A 20,578-nucleotide genomic window follows, 5' to 3' on the forward strand; every position below is an offset into this window, starting at 1 on the left:
AGCTTTTTGGGGAGTTCAGTCTTCCTAATAATTTGGCTCATACAGTATTTTATAACAAGTCACCTTACTTGCAAAAGACTGATGAAAGTGGACTTCATTTTTTTTTTTTTTCCTGAGTAGTTTTGTCTGCCAAATGGCATGGATGTTACACATTCACCTACTGTATTTTTTTTTAAAGATTTTATTTATTTATTTGACAGAGAGAGATCACAAGTAGGCAGAGAGGCAGGCAGAGAGAGAGAGGAGGAAGCAGACTCCCTGCTGAGCAGAGAGCCCGATGCGGGACTCGATCCCAGGACCCTGAGATCATGACCTGAGCCGAAGGCAGCGGCTTAACCCACTGAGCCACCCAGGCACCCATCACCTACTGTATTTTTAAAAGCTGTTCTTCATAGCCACCCATCAAAGACCCCATCTACTTAGTGTTTCTAGGATAATACCTCGTTAGACTTTATCCAGTTCCTCTTTTTCTATTTCCTGGGTCCTACTCCCTGAGGGTTTTGCCCTCTGCTGGCGTACTCTTCATGTCCTCCTTATTTCACAGATGTGTGTTTAGATGGTCTGTTCTTAGGACTTGGTGCTTTCTGAGCGTTGTGAGCATAGATAGGGCACCTCAAGCTCCAGAATGCATCTAGAATCTTCTGAGTACAATTTTTAGGCACAATAATTGCCATCAGAGAGACTCTGAATTATCAGTGGTTGGAGTCCAGTCATTTTGACAAAAGAAATTGTAGGTTGGGGGGTTCTGTGAATTTATAATAGAATTGTAGAGCTAGAATGTGACTTAGAAATTGTCCAGTCTTTCCTTTCACAGATACCAGAGGTGAAAGTCACCCAGCATGGGGTAGGGCCGCATCTAGAATTAGGCTTTCTGATGGCTAGCTTGCTGCTTTCTCTACTACACATACTGAAAACAAGTTCTCATTCCTTGTTTCTGTTTTCTGTCTTAGCTCATGATAGGACTCCCTAACCTCTCACTTCTGTGGGAAGGAAATTCACCCCCAATTAAAAAAAAAGACAACATATAAATGTAAATATTCATTTTATAAATATGCATATCAATTAGATATACATTTATTTTAAATACATGTGTTAATTATACATGTTACATCAGATCGCAATTAAGTCAACAGAAAGTGATGATTTGCATATAATCAGGCTTGTGTATTAATCAGTTGTCAATCTTGAATGCCATTTTTCTTCAGATGGCACCTTCCATGCAGCCATATCGGGGTCAGAGATGTGAAGCAGGTGATCAACCTGCATATTTGAAAGTGCACTTCTGTGCTGCTCTGTGCTGACTTACTTTTCTTCATCAGTCTCTGGGATCCCATATAGTTCTTCAAGGGGCTCTGGATCATCCTGCTTTTTTCTCAGCCTTTTAGGCTTCACATCTAGGAGGGAGACCTTGTGAAGAAGGAGAGGGATTTCTCTTTGCCGGGAAGGAAAAGTCTCTGAAGTTTCTCCCTCTGTTGTAAAGAAGTTTCTGGACAGTGGAGGTTGTTTACTGGGTTATCAATGCCCCATGGAAAGTTATGTTGTAATGAAAGGTAAATAAAAGAACCGAGGGTTAATGTTTCAGTGGGGAAGAACCTTGTTAAAATTGTCTAACCCAAATTCCTCAGTTAACAGATAAGGAAACTAAGGCCCAGAGATGTGAAGTGTCTCCCACAGGAATCTTACCTAACCTTCAAGGCCTTTTGAATTTCTGTCCTCATTATATTGTCCTCCACATCCATTCTGCCCTTCCTATATTTGCCAGTAGCACTTATTAAGGGATCACCTGTGTGGAAGTATTTGAGTTTGGCTTGTTCCCCTCAGTGAATCATTTTCTAACAATCTGGAGCAACCAGAGTACCTGGCATACAGTAGGTGCTCAATATGTACAGAAATATGTGGTTGTTGATTAGGAGGATGTGAATTCATTTTGAAAATAATAGAAACATCTTTTCTTTATGGATATCATGGTGTAAAATATCTTAGAAAACCAGAGAACCATTTCTTGGGAGGGGAGAAGGGACAAAGAGTAGACCGTAGCTTTATCACTAGACTATAGTCTTTCCTCATACTGGGCCTGGTTCCAAAGGTAATTAATCAACAAGGACATTTTCTTTGTCCCCTTGTCCTTCGGTCTGTGGTATGAAAAATGCTATTTCAGCTAGAGGAATTGTGTTCACTTAGCATTCTGTCTGCGTTTGGTCCCTGATACCGTTGTAAGATAGCGGGAAGAGTTCTTTCATTTGATTTCTTGATTAATTAAAGTCAGACATGTCCCACTTTTATATTGTAGTGAAAATATCCCACTTCTGTCTGACCCTTTCTAACCTTGAATGAAATATTTTTCATTAAGAAGCATTCTTTTTTTAAAAATATATAGTTTACAAGGAAGAACCATCATCTTATAAAACAACTTAGATTATGATTTTAATCTTTTAAAGCAACACTGCATTTACTTGGATATCATTAATTTTTACTGTATGGAAATTCAACAGGAGAAACATATTGGCCCTTTGAAATATTTATGGACCACTTACCATATACAGGTATTAAACTAGGCAATATGATAGATCAGACATGGCTTCTGCCCTCAAGTGTTTGTAGTCTACTGAGAACACTGAAGGCCCTGCTGTCTTTATAGGAAAATGACTTGTATTCATTCATTTATTCAATACATCTTTAACTGAACACCAGCTATGAGGAATGTAATAGTGAATCAACCCACCGGGTGCCGTGTCCTCATATTGCATACTTTGTAGTAGGCTCTGAACATGAAGCAGGGACCATAGGCCAAGATAGCAGAGTATATTTGTGCTTTGACTCATCCAGCCATTATGGGTATACACATACCTATTATATGTAAACTGTAAAAGACAAAGACAAAAGCTAATTTCAAAAACAATCTTGTGGATCACAGCTAGAATAGCTACTTAAGGTGGTATGTAGGGTGGAATGAAACCCATGCCTTCTGGGATCTAGGCTGAGAAGCATGTAGTGGTGCCTGGAAGTTTGCCTCCAGCCAGACTGAAAGTGCTCAGTTGAAGGTTCTGGGGTTGGATCAGGCTTAATGCTTGAAGCCATAGACAGGGTATGGATCCTTCTACTCCAACACTCACTGTGAAAGAAGGCTTAAAAAAAAAAAATCCCGCCAGCAGCTGCTGCAACCACAGCCTGAAAGGATCTGCAAACCTAGGAAAGACAGGGAACTTAGGGTCTTGAGATCCTGACCTAAATTAGAGGCTTTTTGGCTAATGTTTGTGTCTGTGGTGCCCCTAATTCACAGAGTGGCAGGGACCTCAAACTGCTTTTGTCAAACCAATTCTGGACTCTGATCATAGGAAGCTAGATGCAGGTAAACACAGAGAGGGGTGAAGTCAGAGGAGAGGAGGAAGGTACAAAACAATTATAAGAATTCTGTCATTTAAATAGGAGAAACTAGATTTCAAATCATACCAAGACACTAAAGGCTAAAGAAGAGAGCGAACAAAAGCAAAAATCAGAGAATTAATAATTCAAATAAAGTTAACTTTATATTATAGCCAGAGTAACTCCAAATAATCTTAGATGGTTCATATTAATTAGGGAAGAAATAATAGCTGTAAAAAGAATAAGATATTCTATAAGAAGAATAGGCAGAAACAAAACTACAAAGTTAATGTAAAGAATCAATTCCAACATTAGAAGTAAATCTTGCAAGGGAAAACATCAGCATCCCAGTAAGACACTCAGTAGATGAGATAAACTCTAGATAAGACAGATGACAGGAGAGGTAGTATATTGGAAGTCCATACAAAGGTGATCACCTAGAAGATAGCCAAGAGAACTGCGAAGTTAATATTAAAACAAAGCAGAGGAGAGAGACAAAGAGGGAGTGAGAAATTTAACATACTATCTAATCAGCTTTGCAGAAGAAGAGAATGGAAGGAAGGTAGAGAAGCTGTATTTGTAGTGCTGAATAAAGATAGTACTCAGATCAAAATATACTCTTAAGAATTGAGTTATACAGATAAATATAAATGCACATTTAGGCACATCCTGATCAATATGCAGAAAATCAAGGGTTTAGCAAAATATTTGGAAACTTTGAGGAAGAGAAGAAATACTAAATTTAAAGGAAGGATAATTAGACTAAAAGAACATTTCTTATTAGGAAAATTGGATGCCAGAAGATAACCACTGTATTCAGAGTGCTCAGAGAAAATATGTCTGTTTATAATTTTATATACAGCTAAAATATTCAAAGTGAAAACAAAACAAGGACATTTTGCATATACCAACACTAAGAAAATTTGATACTCATAGAATATTAAAGTTGTGCTTTAACAAGACAAAAAGTACTTCAGAGGAAAGATATAGGATGGAAGAAATATTGATTAATACAGAAATTGTTAAAATATATTGGTAAATTTACTTAACTGTTGACTAAAACTCCTCATTTTGTGTGTGTACATTTAAAACAGGTTGAAGTAGAAAGCTGGAGGACAATTAAATGTGGGTGTTCTTTCACTAGGTAGTTCTGCAAGCTAAGATCTGTGTGTTGGGAAAGAGAAACTATCTGTTTCAGAGGTAAATTTTAGCGTACCTCAAAGGGCTGGATGATCTTTACCTTATACAAATATTTTTGAGGATAATAAAAAAGGGAATGCTGCTGAATGCATTGAGAACTCACTGTTAGCAAAAAAAAAAAAAAATGGACAAGGGCATAAGAAGAAAAGAAAATTGTAGAATTGCAGACCATTTTTTAATAAGAAATATAGAAACACCTCCCCCAATTTAACAGATTTAAAAAAAATTATTCATCATGACCAAGGTTTATCTGGCATGAAAATAACCATCAGAAAATCTGTTAATAGAACATTCTATTAACAGATAAAAAGAGAAAAGCCGTTTAGTCTGCTTCATAGATACAGAATTATTCAGTTTATTCAGTACTCACTTATGATAATTCTAAGAAAATCAGGAAAAGAGTGGGATTCTGTTTAGCTTCATAAAGGTGATCTCTAAAAAACTCCCAGTAAATCTAATATCTACTGGTAAAATTTGAGAAATCTCTCCATCAAAGGCAATGATGTCCACTGTCTGGTTTCTGTTAGTACTTTAGCTGCAGTCACAGCCACTGCAAAACAAGGAAGAGAAAAAAGAACTGAAAAGGAAAAACTAAAACTGTTTTTTTGAGGCAATATGATTGCCTACATTGGAAATGCAAGATAATATTCAGAAGATTTAAAGAAATAGTTAAAGTTGTTGTATCACAGATCAATACACAAAGTCAACAGTGTTCCTCAATTCCATTATTGCCTGAGCTTTCATACACTAAGATTCTTTATGTATCCATGTAAAGGCATTGCAGAAGCTATGTAAGTCCTATAAACTTAAACAGGTACTAGAGGAAAAGTCTTGGAGTAAAGGTCAAAAAAGTCAAATGGTCAGAAGAAGCCATCCATTGTAGAGATCATCAAACAGTAGTACCAATTACAAAGTATAATGGGAAAGGGCTCCCAATTAAAAAAAGCAACATCTGAGTTAGAAACAAATAAGCAAAAAAATGACATTTTTGGTAGAATTTTATTGAACACTATTTAAAGGGCATAAGAGACCTGAATAATGTGGAATTCTAACATGTTCTGGAAGGGGAAGATTCAGATCTTGTGATACTATATTTGCTCTGAATGGTACTATAATAAAATTCTGGTTTTTTAAATTCCACATGTAAATGAAGCATGTGGTGTTTGTCTTTCTCTATCTGACTTATTTCAGTTATCATAATACCCTCAATATCCATCCAATTTTTGCAAGTGGCAAGACTTCATTCTTTTTATGGCTGAGTAGTATTCTGTCGTGTGTGTGTGTGTGTGTATTGCATTTTCTTTCTCTGTTCATCCATAGATGAACATTTAGATTGTTTCCATATCTTGACTATTATAAATAATGCTACAGTGAGCAAAGGGGTGCATATATATTTTCTAGTCAGTGTTAATTTCCTTTGGATAGATAGTGGAATTGTTGGATCATATTTATAATTACTTGAAGAATGTAAATAATCCTTTTCATAGTGGCTTCACAATTTCACATTCCCACCAACAATGCATGAGGGTTCTATCTTCTTCATATCCTCACTAGCTCTTTTTTTTTTTTTTAAGATTTTATTCATTTATTTGACAGAAATCACAAGTAGGCGGAGAGGCAGGCAGAGAGAGAAGGAAGCAGGCTCCCTACTGAGCAGAGAGCCCGATGCGGGGCTCAATTCCAGGACCCTGGGATCATGACCTGAGCTGAAGGCAGAGGCTTTAACCCACTGAGCCACCCAGGTGCCCCCTCACTAGCTCTTGTTACTGTCTTTTAGTAATGGCCATTATGACAGATATGAGGTGATATCTTGTTGTGGTTCTGATTTGCATTTCCATGATGATTCATGATGTTGAGCATCTTTTCATGTGTCTTTTGGCTATCTGTATGTTGTCTTTGGAAAAATGTCTCTTCAGATCCTCTGCCCATTTTTATTCAGATTGTTTTCTTCTGTTGTGTTTCCTGATTTTATATGTATTTTGGATATTGATGCCTTATCAGATGTATGATTTGCAGCCATCTTCTCTCATTTAGTAGGTTGTCTTTTCATTTTGTTAATGATTTCCTTCACAGTACAGTAGCATTTTAATTTAGTCCCAGTAATTTATTTTTGCTTTTGTTTCCCTTGACTTTGGAGTCAGATCCAAATTTTTTTTTTCTAAGACTGGTGTCAAGGAGCTTATTGCCTCTGTTTTCTTCTAGGAATTTTATGGCTTCAGGTCTTACATTAAAGTCTTTAATCCATTTTGAGTTAATTTTTGTATATGGTGTAAGATAGTGATCCATTTCCTTCTTTTGCTTGTAGTTGTCCAATTTTTCCAGCAGCATTTATTGAAGAGACTTTCCTTTTCCCATTGTATGTTCTTGCTTCCTTTGTCATAAATTGACCCTATATGTGAGGGTTTTTTTCTGGGTTCTCTATTCTGTTCTGTTGATCTGTGTGTCTGTTTTTATGCCAATACCATAATGTTTTGATTGTTATAGCTTTGTAGTAGATCTCAAAATCTGTGCTTGTGATACTTACAGCTTTGTTCTTGTTTTTGGCTCTTCCATGTTTTTGTTGTTCTGTACAAATTTAAGAACTACTTTAGTTCTGTGAAAAATTTTGGAGTTATGATAGAGATTGCATCGAATCTGTAGATTGGTTTGGGTAGTATGGACATTTTAACAGTACTAATTCTTTTAGTCCATAAGCACAGGTTATTTTTCCATTTATTTATGTCGTCTTAAGTTTCCTTCATCAACATCTTATAGTTTTCAGTGTATAGATCTTTCATCTACTTGGTCGAATATTTATATCTGGGTATTTTCCTCTTCTTGATGTGATTGTGTGAGGTGGTTTTCTTAATTTCTCTTTCTGATAGTTTGTTATTAGTATATAGAAAAAGCAATACATTTTGTATATAATTTTGTATCCTGCATCTTCTATTTTTTTTATTTTGTCCATTAGTACTAACAGTTTTTGGTGACGTCTGTAGTGTTTTCTATATATAGTATCATGATCTGCAAATAGTGACAAGTATACTACTTCCTTTCCAATTTGTATGCCACCTCACACAATCACATCAAGAAGAGTAAAATACCCAGATATAAATATTCGACCAAGTAGATGAAAGAGCTATACACTGAAAACTATAAGGTGGCTTGGACTTCTAATGCTATGTTGAAAAAAGTGGGGATAGTACGCATTTTTGTCTTGTTTCTGATTTCTAGAGGAACGCTTTCAGTTTGGCAAGGATGCGGAGAAAGGGGACCCCTCCTACACTGTTGGTGGGAATGCAAGCTGGTGCAACCACTCTGGAAAACAGCATGAAGGTTCCTCAAAAAGTTGAAAATAGAGCTACCCTATGACCCAGCAACCGCACTACTGGGTATTTACCCTAAAGATACAAATGCAGTGATCCGAAGGGGCACATGCACCCGAATGTTTATAGCAGCAATGTCTACAATAGCCAAACTATGGAAAGAACCTAGATGTCCATCAACAGATGAATGGATAAAGAAGATGTGGTATATATACACAATGGAATACTATGCAGCTATCAAAAGAAATGAAATCTTGCCATTTGTGACGACGTGGATGGAACTAGAGGGTATCATGCTTAGCGAAATAAGTCAGTCAGAGAAGGACAACTATCATATGATCTCCTTGATATGAGGAAGTAGATATGCAACATGGGGGGTTAAGGGGGTAGGAGAAGAATAAATGAAACAAGATGGGATTGGGAGGGAGACAAACCGTAAGTGACTCTTAATCTCGCAGAAGGAACTGAGGGTTGCTGGGGGGCGGGGGTTGGGAGAGGGGGGTGGGGTTGTGGACCTTGGGGAGGGTGTGTGCTATGGTGAGTGCTATGAAGTGTGTAAACCTGGCGATTTACAGACCTGTACCCCTGGGGATAAAAATATATGTTTATAAAAAATTTAAAAAATTAAAAAAAAAGCTTTCAGCTTTTCACTGTTGAGTAGGATATTAACTGTGGATTTGTCATATGTAGCCTTTATTATGTTGAAATAGATTCCTTCTGTACCTACTTTGTTGAGAGTTCTTTTTTTATTATATTTTATTTTTATTTTAAGTGGATGTTAAATTTTGTCAAATGCTTTTTCTTCCATCTATTGAGATAATTATATGATTTTTTTTCTTTAATTTTAGGAATGTATATTATGTTGATTGATATGTGGATGTTGTACCATCTTACATCCCTGAAATAAATCCCATTTGATTGTGGTATATGATCTTTTTAATGTATTGCTAAACTTAGTTTGTGAATATTTTATTCAGGATTTTCGCATGCATGTTCATTAGGGATATTGGCCTTTAATTTTCTCTTTTTGTGATGTCCTTGTCTGGTTTTGGTATTTAATAATATTGGACTGTAAAATGAGTTTGGAAACTTTCCCTTCTCTTCAGTTTTTTGGAAGAGTTTGATAAGGACAGGTATTAAATATTTTAAATGTTTGCTAGAATTCATCAGTGAAGCTGTCTGGCCCTGGACTTTTGTTCATTGGGAGGTTTTTGGTATTACTGAGTCATCCTTCTTACTAGTAATCAGTGTATTCACATTTTTTCTTCACGATTTGGTCTTGGTAAGAATTTATCCATTTCAGGGACGCCTGGGTGGCTCAGTTGGTTGGACGACTGCCTTCAGCTCAGGTCATGATCCCAGAGTCCCGGGATCGAGTCCCGCATCGGGCTCCCAGCTCCATGGGGAGTCTGCTTCTCCCTCTGACCTTCTCCTCGCTCATGTTCTCTCTCACTGTCTCTCTCTCTCAAATAAATAAATAAAATATTTAAAAAAAAAAGAATTTATCCATTTCTTCCAGGTTGTCTAGTTTATTGGCCTGTTATTATCTATAGCATGCTCTTATGATCCTTTGTATTTCTGTATACTTTGTATTTCTGTAACCTCTCATCTTTTATTTTTTATTTTGTTTATTTGGGCCCTCTTTATTTCTTGGTGTATCTAGCTAAAGTTTTGTGACTTTTGTTTATCTTTCAAAGATCCAGCTTCTAGTTCATGTATCTTTCTATTGCTTTTTAAGTCTCTATTTCATTTATTTCTGCTCTGATCTTTATTACTTCTTTACTTCTGTTAACTGTGGGTTTTTTTCGTTCTTCTTTTAGTTACTTTAGGTGTGAAATTATTTGATATTTCTCTTGTGTTTTGAGGAAGGTCTATATTGCTGTGATCTTCCCTCTTAGAACTGCTTTTGTTGCACCCATAGATTTTTGTATGTCATGTTTCTGTTTTCATTTCTCTAGAAATTTAAAAAATACTTTTTTGATTTTTTTTTTTTTTACAACCCAGTAGTTGCTCAGTAATATGTAGTTTAATCTTCACATAACTGTAGTTTTTCCAGTTTTCTTCTAATTGATTTTAAGTTTTATATCATTGGGGTAAGAAAAGGTGCTTAGTACAATTTTTTGTTTGTTTGTTTAATGTAATTTTAATCTTGAATTGAGACTTGTTTTGTGGCCTAACATCTAATCTGTCCTGGAGAATGTTCCATGGGCAGTCAAGAAGAATGTGTATTCAGCTTTCAGATGGAATGTTCTGTATATGTTTGTTAAGTCCATCCAGTCTAATGTGTTAAGGCCATTATTTCCTCATTGATTCTCTGTCTGAATGATCAATCCATTGGTGTAAGTGGGGTGTTAAAATCCGTTACTATTTTTGTAATGCTGTCAATATCTCCTTTTAGGTCTGTCAATATTGGCTTTATAATTTTGGTGCTTCTATTTTGGGTGCATATATATTTATAAATGTTATTTTCTTGCTGGATTGGCACCTTGATCATTAGGTAGTGCCCATTTCTAAAGCCTTTTATTATAGTCATTTCAAAGTTTATTTTGTTTGATATGAGTATAGCTATACAATCTTCTTTTCACTTCCTCCTCATGGACTGTTCATGGGAGGTTTTGGTATTACCTTTCTTCATCCCTTTCACTTTCAGTATCTGTGCATCCTTACTTCTTTTTTTTTTTTTTTTAAGATTTTATTTATTTATTTGTCAGAGAGAGAGAGCACAGGCAGAGTGGCAGGCAGAGTCAGAGGGAGAGACAGGCTCCCTGCGGGGCAAGGAACCCGATGTGGGACTTGATCCCAGGATGCTGGGATCATGACCTGAGCCAAAGGCAGCGGCTTAACCAACTGAGCCACCCAGGCGTCCCTGTGCATCCTTACTTCTGAAGTGAATCTCTTGTAGGCTGTGTATAGATGTGTCATTTAAAAAAAATTATTATTATTTTAAAAACCTATTCAGCTACTCTGTGTCTTCTGATTGGAGAATTTAGTTCATTTGCATTTAAAGTAGTTTTTGAATTTTGTTAATTGTTTTCTGGCTTTTTTTGTAGTTCTCTCTTCTTTCTGTCCCCTCATGTGGTTTGATGGCTTGTTTAAGGTTATGTTTGGGTTCCTTTCTCATTTTATTTTGTATATTTACTATAAGCTTTTGCTTTTTGGTTACTGTGAGGTTATTTATATCTGTATGTACATAATAGTCTATTTTAAGTTGATAGCAACTTAACTTTAACTATATTGCAAAGCTGTACGTTTTTATTCCCTACCATGTTTTTATGTTTTTTGATGTTACTTTTTTTACATCTTTTATTTTTTTCTCTCTCTTATCTATTTATTGTAGTTTTAGTTAATTTCATAACGGTTTTCTTTTAACTTTCTTAGAAAATTTGTGATTAATTTACTGCCTTAACTATATATTTATCTTTTCCAGTGAAGTTTTTACTTTTATATGTTCTTTTGTTAATTAGTTATATATATTTCACCTTAAAGAGGTCCCTTTAATATTTCTTATAAGATCCACTTTAGTATTGATGAGCTACTTTAGCTTTGCTTGTCCAGACAATGTTTTTTTCTCTTTCAAATCTAAATGATAACTTTTCAAGTAGAGTGATCTTTTTGGAAGTTCTTTCCTTGCAGCACTTTGGGTATGTCATGCCATTTTCTTCAGGCTTACAAAGTTTCTGCTGAGAACTCTCATAACCTAGGGGTTTTTCCTTTTTTTTTTCCTATCACTGATTTTAAGATTTAACTTTTGACATTTTAATTATAATGTGTCTTGTGACTTAATTTGGATTAATCTCATTTGGAACTCCCTGAGCTTCCTAGATCTGTATGTTTCCTTCCCTAGGTTAGGAAGTTTTCAGCCGCCTTTTCCACTCTCTTCTTCTGGGACCCCTATAATATGAGTGTTACTTCCCTTGGTATTGTGTCAGCAGTTCCTCAAGATACCTTCATTTTTTAAAATTACTTTTTCTTCTTGCTTCTCTGAGTGAGTTCCATTGCTATATCTTCTAGCCGACTTCTCTGTTCTACTTCATTCAGTCTGTGGTTGAACCTCTGTAGTGTATTTTTCAGTTCAGTCACAGTTCTGTGACTTTTGTTTGGTACTTTCTTGGGTTTTCTCTCTTTATTGAAGTACACACTATGTTCATTCTTCTTCCAAGTTCAGTTAGCATCTTTGTGACCATTACCTGAATACTTTGCCAGGTAAATTCCTTATCTCCATATCATTAAGGTGTTTTCCTGGGGCTTTTGTCTTGTTCTTTTGTTTGGACTGTATTCCTTTTTCTTCACTTTGCTTGACTCTGTTTGTTTTTATGTAGTAGGCAAGAGAGCTACCTGTCTCTCTTTGTAAGGAATGGCCTTGTGTAGATGATGATCCTTCATGTTCAACCTTGCCCTAGCTCTTGGTTTTCTCTGGAATCTTTGTGGTTGTCTAAACTGTCTGATTTATTCTTGATATGCTCCTGTTGTTGAGGATGTGCCAACACCTGTTGGCAATCCTAGGAGATGAATATCCTTGGATTAGAATTTAGTTTCGGACTGGTTAGAAACCAGACCCTCAGGTAGCACCTTTTAAAATATGCAAATATGTGCAGTCTTCTGGGACCCCAATCATTTCATATTCGCATCCAGACCCAGAGTTCTATAGGTATCCTATCCCCTGGGTGACAGTTGGAAAAACTAGTGCTCTAGATGAGTGTATAACATTTTTGCTGGGATATCTTGTTGAGCCATACCAAGGTCAAGGGGGTGGGCAAAGATAGTGTTTCCTTGCCTTTGTTCCTTGGGAGCACCTCCTTACGTTTTAGATATGTGGGAAAACTTTAGCCTACCTCTTAGGCTGAAGCTCCAGGCTAAATAAATAGACCTTTCTCATGGGAATCTTGGGGTTGTGTTTCAGGTTGTGTTGAGGCAGTGCCCTGGGCGGTGGTAGCCTACCAACAACGGTCCTTCCAATTGTTAAAACCCTGTGGAGCTCTGGAACACCAGCCCTTTTGGTGACTGGGGCCAGGTGATCAAGGGTGTCTCCTGTGTGGACTGCCTGTGCCTGCTGGCTTTAGTACAGGAGCTGGAGAATGTATGGCATGGGCCACAATCACAGGCTTTAGACAAGAAGCAAGAAAAAGTCTTTACTGTGTGCACTCATGGGTTTTAGCAGTTCAGCAAGAGCGTGCCTTATCTGTACATATGTGCCAACTTCAGGGTGGAAGTTGGGTGTGGTGACTGCTCATGCTTGTGCCTCAGGAATGAGGGAGTATTGCAAATACCTGCACTTACATACTTTACTGAGGAAGAGGGAGAACTGTTTGATCATTTTAGTTCACTTACTCTAGCCACATTCTTTGACCTAATAAAGTACAGTGAGTGCTCATTCCTGCCCATGCCAGCAAGACAATGGGAAGGTACTGCGTTTAAGTTTGCCCATTTATGCTAGAAGGCTTGTGGAGAGTGCATCAACAGGGTCTGCAAAGTGCTTCCATCTCTGGGGAACACCTTAGCTCTCCCTTGCTCCTCCAGTTGATGCTCCTAGATCAGCAAATGAATCTTCCTCACGTACATTCTAGGCACTTTCAAACTGTGCTTTTTTAGTTGGCTCTCTGGAGGAGTGAAATCACATGCAAGTCATGTAAGAGGCAAATCTCAGTTTCCTATAGCACTTTATGAACCCTGGATGTCAGACCCATTGGTTTTCCAAACCAGATTTCTGGCTTGTCTCTCTTGTGAAGATCTAGGGGTCAGGATGCCCCATGTGGGGTACCAGCCCCTTGCTCCTTCAAGACAAGAGCCTGTCAGGTGAGGTCCTATCTTATTGTGTGTTGCCTCACTCAGGGTGGGATTTTTTTGTGAGACCATCCATGTCTCTGTCTCTCCTACCCATCTTGATGTGTGGTCCTTTTATCCTTTGTTGTGGAGAGCAGTTTATCTAGTTTTCAGATTTTTTTCAGAGGGAAATGATCCATATGAAACTGTAGATTTAGTGTGTCTGTGGGAAAGGTTATTCAGGATCTTCTATGTTGCCATCTTGGACTACACCCCTGCCCCGCAAAATTTTTAAGAGAAAGTATTTGATAATATCTTTGTGGCTTTGAAGTTTGGAAGTGCAAAACACAAATCATAAAGAAATATTTGGTAATTTGACACATATATAAAAGGTGTAATATGTGTACACATACATGTACATACATGTGTGTGCATGTGCATACACTTCTGAATGACACACACAGTGAATGAATTGAAGACATAAGCTGCAGACTGGGAGAAGATATTTGCAATGCATAAAGCTGATGAGGAATTTATATCCTTTGAAACAAAGAGAGGCAGAAGGCCATGACACTCTGCTTTAGATTCCTAGCTCTGAATTTTTGCTCTATCACTTATTAACTGTGTGTGACCTTACACAAGTTATTTAGCGTTTTTACCTTTATTTTTTCACTTTTGAAAATAGGAATAACAATCTCACCTACCTTTTAGTGTTTTGGGTTTGTGAGGATTAAGTCAGTTAATATGTGTAAAGCTGTAAGAATAATGTCTTTCAGTTAGTGAGCACTCCCAAAATGGTAGTTGTTACTTACTCATAGTATTCAGAATATGTAACAATTACTCCAAATCAACAAGGCTAATAATCCAATGGAAAAGTGCTAAATGGATATGAATTAGTAATAGAGGAGTTCTGTATGGCAAATAAGCATATAAAAAGATGCTCAATATTCCTGGTATTTTGGAAAATGCAAACTAAACCAACAGTGAGGTATGAGTTTACCCCCATCTGGTTGACAAAAATCCAGAAGTCTGACACTGCAAGGGTATGGAACCATGTGAACTCTTATGCATTGCTCTTGTGAGTATAAATTTTCAAAAATTAATGTATGTCATCAATTGAGAGAACAATTTGGTGATATCTAGTAAATCTGAAAGTACACATATCTTACAGCTCAGAGCTTCTTTTGCTAAGACTACACTATAAGGGAAGCTCTTGCAAATGTGTACAAGGACATATTGTAAGAATAGTCATCGAAGTCTTAAATGTCAAGTAACAATGAAGAGCTAGAAACAACCTAAATACCCACAAAGAGGGTGACAGATAAATATTTGTATGTTGATACTAATAAAATAAAATACAGAATCTTCACTAAATGCTACATTTATCTCATGATAAATATCAAAACTTATATATGTATTAAAACAAGTTAAAGGTAACATATAGTGTAGATACCATTTATATAAAAACTTAAAACATGCAAAATATTGTTATTTGTTATTTATGTATACATGCATAAATAGTAAAAGAAAGAAAAATTTGAGACTGATAAACACCAAATTTAAGAGAATGTTTTTCTCTGAGGAATACATTTGGATATGGGTACTTAGTCAGTTTGACATTTAACTATAATTTTCTAGTTCTTTGAAATAAAATGAAAAAATAAATACGGCAAAGTGTAAATGTTCAAGTTGGGGGTGGGTGGGTGAGTGCTGTGCTATTGTTCTCTGTGTTTTCCTGTGTGTTTGGAGTAATTCATAAAACGAAAAAATAAGAATATTTGAAATTCACACCAATTTGTGTACATGCACATTTATTTTTTAAAGATCATCTTCTTTTAAAATTTATAGCATACTAAAGTCTAATGACACCGATATGTTAGAATTTGGTCCTTTTTTATAACATTATGTTAAGCTCACATGTAACTTCACATGATACAATAAAGCTAAAAACTAAGCTGTTTAAAAGCATTTTTCCTAACTTTGTCATTATTCCTTTAAACATCATTCACTAATCAGGTTGATCACAAACTAAAATATCTTTATGTTTCAGTGATGCCCAGACCTCAGGAATTGAGCTATAATCCCCTTACATTGTTTCCCAAACAGATAACTTGAAGAAAGGATTGTAAATGTGCGTACTTAATATTTCCATGTTGAAATATGGGGAAAGAATTATAAAGAGAGTTGGAGTAAGAGAGAAGGGGCACATGGCACCCAGGAAGGTGTACTGGCTTAGTGCAATGTTAAGAACACTGCTGGCATCAGGAGGTACTAGGACTGGTCCCATTTTGTTTCTTCCCACTGTGTCTCTATTTCTCACTTGATAAACAGAGGATAAGCTGTGCTCCCAACAGTCCACTGAAACTCTTAAATTCTGTGATTCCACCAACACAGCATTTTTATGTGTCATTTTCAAAAAGAGACATAATTTGTAAAATTATATGCCTACCTCTATATGCTGACCTCTAGAAGTATGTTCAGTGTTCTGTATATTTACCTTTCTACTTAAGACTTTTTTCACTTCAGTTTGCTATTCAATACACACTCAATCCAGAGCATGTGTTATTTGATTCATTAAACTAAATGCATATGTGACTTGTCCTTGGATGATCTTGGTATTCTCATAACTTTCCATTTTTCTGTGGGGTGGATAAGAGTTGATGTGACCTTAAAAAAATGGCTGCCAAGTGCACCTGCATTAGCTCTTTAACTACTTGCTTCTTAGTGAGTGAGGATGTAAATTATGTGCATTTTTGAGAACTTAGCTCTATAAATAGACCCCAACCTATCTTATGATCAAAGGTATTTTAAGATAAATGAAATACATCTCTGAAATTGTTAAAGAGGCTCCCCTTGTATAATAAAAAGTAAAAATAAAGCCTGTCTAACTTAATATTAGGGTTACATTGGAAATGGCCAACATGCCTAAAATTATATATACAGAGAGAGATATATTGGTGATGGTGATGATGACCCTTTTGTTCCGAGCTATTAGAACTAAGTGGAATATAAAGTAATTAAAATAACAGAATTCTGGGAAATGGTGGAATGAGAAATTAAAAGCTATGATACAGTTTTACATTCTTGTGGAAATCCATTGATCATAATTAGCACATAAGCTAAATCAGAATGAATGGGTAGATTTAAAGTACAGACATAACATTGTAGGTTATAGGTAATGTCTTTTCTTTTTGTTTAATGGATATATGATTGGTTCTCAAATGCTGTTCAACTGGTAATGGAAATGGGTTTCCCTTAAAAGCCTTCTTCTAGACTTTCATAGCACCAAGACATTACAGTTTTCTTCAAGCATGATGTAGACGCAATGTACGTGCTGTCAACTTAAGCAGGTACCAGAATAGATGGCTTCAGAGTGAAGGGCAGGGGTCAAACAATCAGAAGTGGCCATCTATTGCAGAGATCATCAAACAGGCGTGCCATCAATGGACTCAGGAGAGAATGTTAGAAATTAATCCATTCAGCTCTTCGTGTTTAGCCAAGACTGATTATAAATGCCCTGGAATGTGAACAAGTGGTGACAGGCCTGAGAAACTGAAGTAATAGGAGTCCATTCTCAACAAAGGCTGAAAAGACAGATCAATTTGCAATATTCTTTTCTGCACCCATGCAACAAAGCAGAAACATGAAAGCAGAACATTAAGGGATGCTCCCTATGAACTGGACAAATCAATAAACATCAGTGGTAAAGAAAAAAAGTTTCTCATTCTCTTGAGTACCCTGAGGGCTTTTCCATCTCAGGGAAGTGATGAGTAGTGGTGGCCTCTGTCATGTTCCCTTCACCTACACAGTGTCGTCTCTTGCCTTCTCAAGGTGAACACTGCTAAGCATCAGCTGAAGGAGGATTTTGGGGGAGTGTTTAAGGAAATGATTGCTTCTTGTTAGAAAGAGATGTGCTGTGCTGGCTTGAAGGCAGCTGGATAACTGTCTGTGGTCTCAGGAGGAAACATTGAAGGTAGGGTCAAAACAGAGTAAGATGGTGGGTTCACCCACACACTGCCAACGTATTAGAAGTTATCAGGTGAATGTTCTCTACGTCAGGATTAAAGGACTACAGAATATTGAGGGTCCTTTTTATTTTTCTGGACTTGGATCAGTGATAGCAGGAAAATTAGCAGACAAAAGATAGGTAGGAAGCAATTTAGGGATAGAAGAATAAGCTTCGGTTTTACGTAGGCTATTATTGGCAGGATTTCAGTCTTGGCTTAATGTGAGAGAGACGCAGATTTCAATGTATGTGTGAGCATGTGTAGGTGCATGCATGCATGAAAGTGTGTACTTGTGTATGTGAGTGTGCATGTATGTATGTATAGGGATGAGAATAGGAAAAGCAAGAAAGGGACTGTCAGAGTAAGCACTTTCTGAAACTTATGAGACTGTCAGACCAATTCTTTTCTCTTCTAAATCATTTCCTGTAAAACAAGGAGATGATTATCTGACTGCTAGAGGAAAGCAGGGGTATTATATTTCATTTTGGGGAAATGTAGATTTATGGCAGATGGAGTGTGTGTGTGTGTGTGTGTGTGTTTATAAACCAACAACCCAACGATGGGAGGGTTCATAGCGTGTGTTAATGTACCTGCTTAAGTTTTGTGTTTTAAGCTGATGGGATTTTCACACGTTTATAGTGGTTTCAGGGGCTGTGCCATTGGAGGGACTCTTACATAAGTATAAGGAAGGAGGAAGAGACCATTTTGTACCTGTTCAACAAAGGCAGTGCTTTTCTAGTATTTACCCGAGGTATTCTGAAGTTAGAGACATCTGTTCACTGGGAAAGGGCTTAAAATGGATTTTGTAAGGGAAGAGGTTAATTCATTGGCTCCAACTGCAGAATACTCAGAGTCAGTGGTGAAGGTGGATGAGTAACCAGATCACTCCATTATAAAGTGATTATTTCCTAGTAGAGGCACACACCAGGGGCCATGAGAGCATAGAGTGGGAAAGGCTAAATTCTCCTGGGTGGTCATGGGAGTGATTCTTAAGGAAGGAATCACCAGGGGAGGGGGAAAATTCTGGAGAATGGGAAAGACAGGGAGGATTGGAAGAATAGTGTGTGGATTTGAGGATCTGTGAGTTGACTTGGGTAGACTGGTCTGTGTATGCACACTGATGAAGAGTGGAATATAGATAGTGGGGAAGGCCTGGAGTAAGGGAGGGCAGAGTCCAGTTTTGGACACTTTGAATTTTGATAAAGGTGGAAATAGGCTATGATTACTGGGTTGGGGAAATTATGCTTTCTGACTTAAAAAAAAAAAGGCATACATCCCTCATCATTTTTAACTAGATGAAAAAAGGTACCTTTTAATAAAACTTCCATACACAAGACGAGAGTCATAAAAATGTGACATCTTCTCCAAGTTAATATCCTCTCTTCCCTCAACAGTGCTTCATATTGCGATACGTAAGTTTTAGATCTCTTGTCTCGTTGTATCCCCTGTGGAACTAATCTGGTTTATCAGAGTTCCATTCAAGACATGACACAGAAAGCTAGAGCATTCCCAAAGTGTGGTCTGATTGTCAGTGAGTGCAGGAGACAAATTTTTCCCTAGTTGTTTTATTAGCACACTCTAGATTACTCTCATGTCAGCAGCCCTGTTGTACTGTTTGCTGATCTGAAACCTGTAGGAATGAAAACTTGCAGATCTTTTTCACGTCAATGACAGGAAACCACTTCTCTGCATTTCTGTACAGCTGATATTTTGAACCCCCCCCCAAAAAGAGCTTAGTCTTCTTTTTGAATCCTGATTGTGTCTATCAAAAATACAAGCCATATAGTATTTAAAAGAAATTGATAATTTATTTTTTTAGTTTAACAAGATTGGAAGTAAAAATGTAAAAAGCAAAAAAAAGAAAAACCAAAAAAACCCTACACAACTTTCCTAACATAATATCTTAATGTTCTTCTTATTTTGTCTTAGCTCATATGGAGAAAAAACAACTGTATAGCTTTGTAATCATAAAACAGACAAAACTTTGTAGTCTGGTTTTAAATATACATCTTAAGTATTTTCTAGATTGCAACAATCTTCAAAATGAAAATGTAGAACAGTTACATAATTTCCCATTTCCTGTTTATGCCATAATATACTATACATCATTGTTGGATAATCAGTTTTAACTGTTAGAAAAATACGGCAACAATGATATTTTTGCATATTTTTTATTTCTTCTTTTGTATTATTTTTCCCAGAGTAAATTTCTAGTGTAAATTATAGGGGTCAAATTACTAGGTCAAAGAGAAGCAGCATTGTTATGGTTGTTGAAATTTAATGCTTTCTAAAAGCCAGTGTCACTTTTTCCAGAAATGTGACAAACGCCTAGGTTTTCAGCCTCATTAGTGACGGCAGAGCCAAGACTAGTTATTGGTATTGAATCAACCATTATAGATTCAAATCATTCTGCCCTCATTTCTCCATTTGGTGCTACATATAGGAGAGCATTTATGGGCTACATAAAGGCAGGGATCTTGCCTACTGCCTTATTTCCAGCTTCTGAGGCACAAAGAATGCTCAATAAATATGCATTAAATAAATAAAATGCCTTTTGAATTCTGTAGCGTTTCTCTGAAGCCATGTTCTTTAACTTCAAGAAATAAAGGATTGAAATTGTACAATAATTCATTGTTGGTGAATCCTTTAGATCTTCAGTGTTCATCACTTTCCTTCTTAAAGGGCTTTCTTACCATCCTTCAGTAACGGATTTTATTTTTAAATCACAGTGCATTGTAAATGAAATGATCTATTTACAGACCAACAATATTTACCTAAATTGGAAACAAGTGGTTTCCAGTATTTTATACTCTTGATTATTGCATACTTCCCCCTTTTTTTTTTTTTTTACAACTATAGGATTTGCATGTTTTGAGCAGTTTGCATAGTATTTTTCTATATTCATGCATCAATTTATTCACCAAATATTTACTCAGGGACTAT

The sequence above is a fragment of the Mustela putorius genome, unplaced genomic scaffold (assembly GCF_011764305.1).
Source record: "Mustela putorius furo isolate JIRA1106 unplaced genomic scaffold, ASM1176430v1.1 tig00000224_pilon_pilon_pilon, whole genome shotgun sequence".
Classification (NCBI taxonomy): Eukaryota; Metazoa; Chordata; class Mammalia; order Carnivora; family Mustelidae; genus Mustela; species Mustela putorius.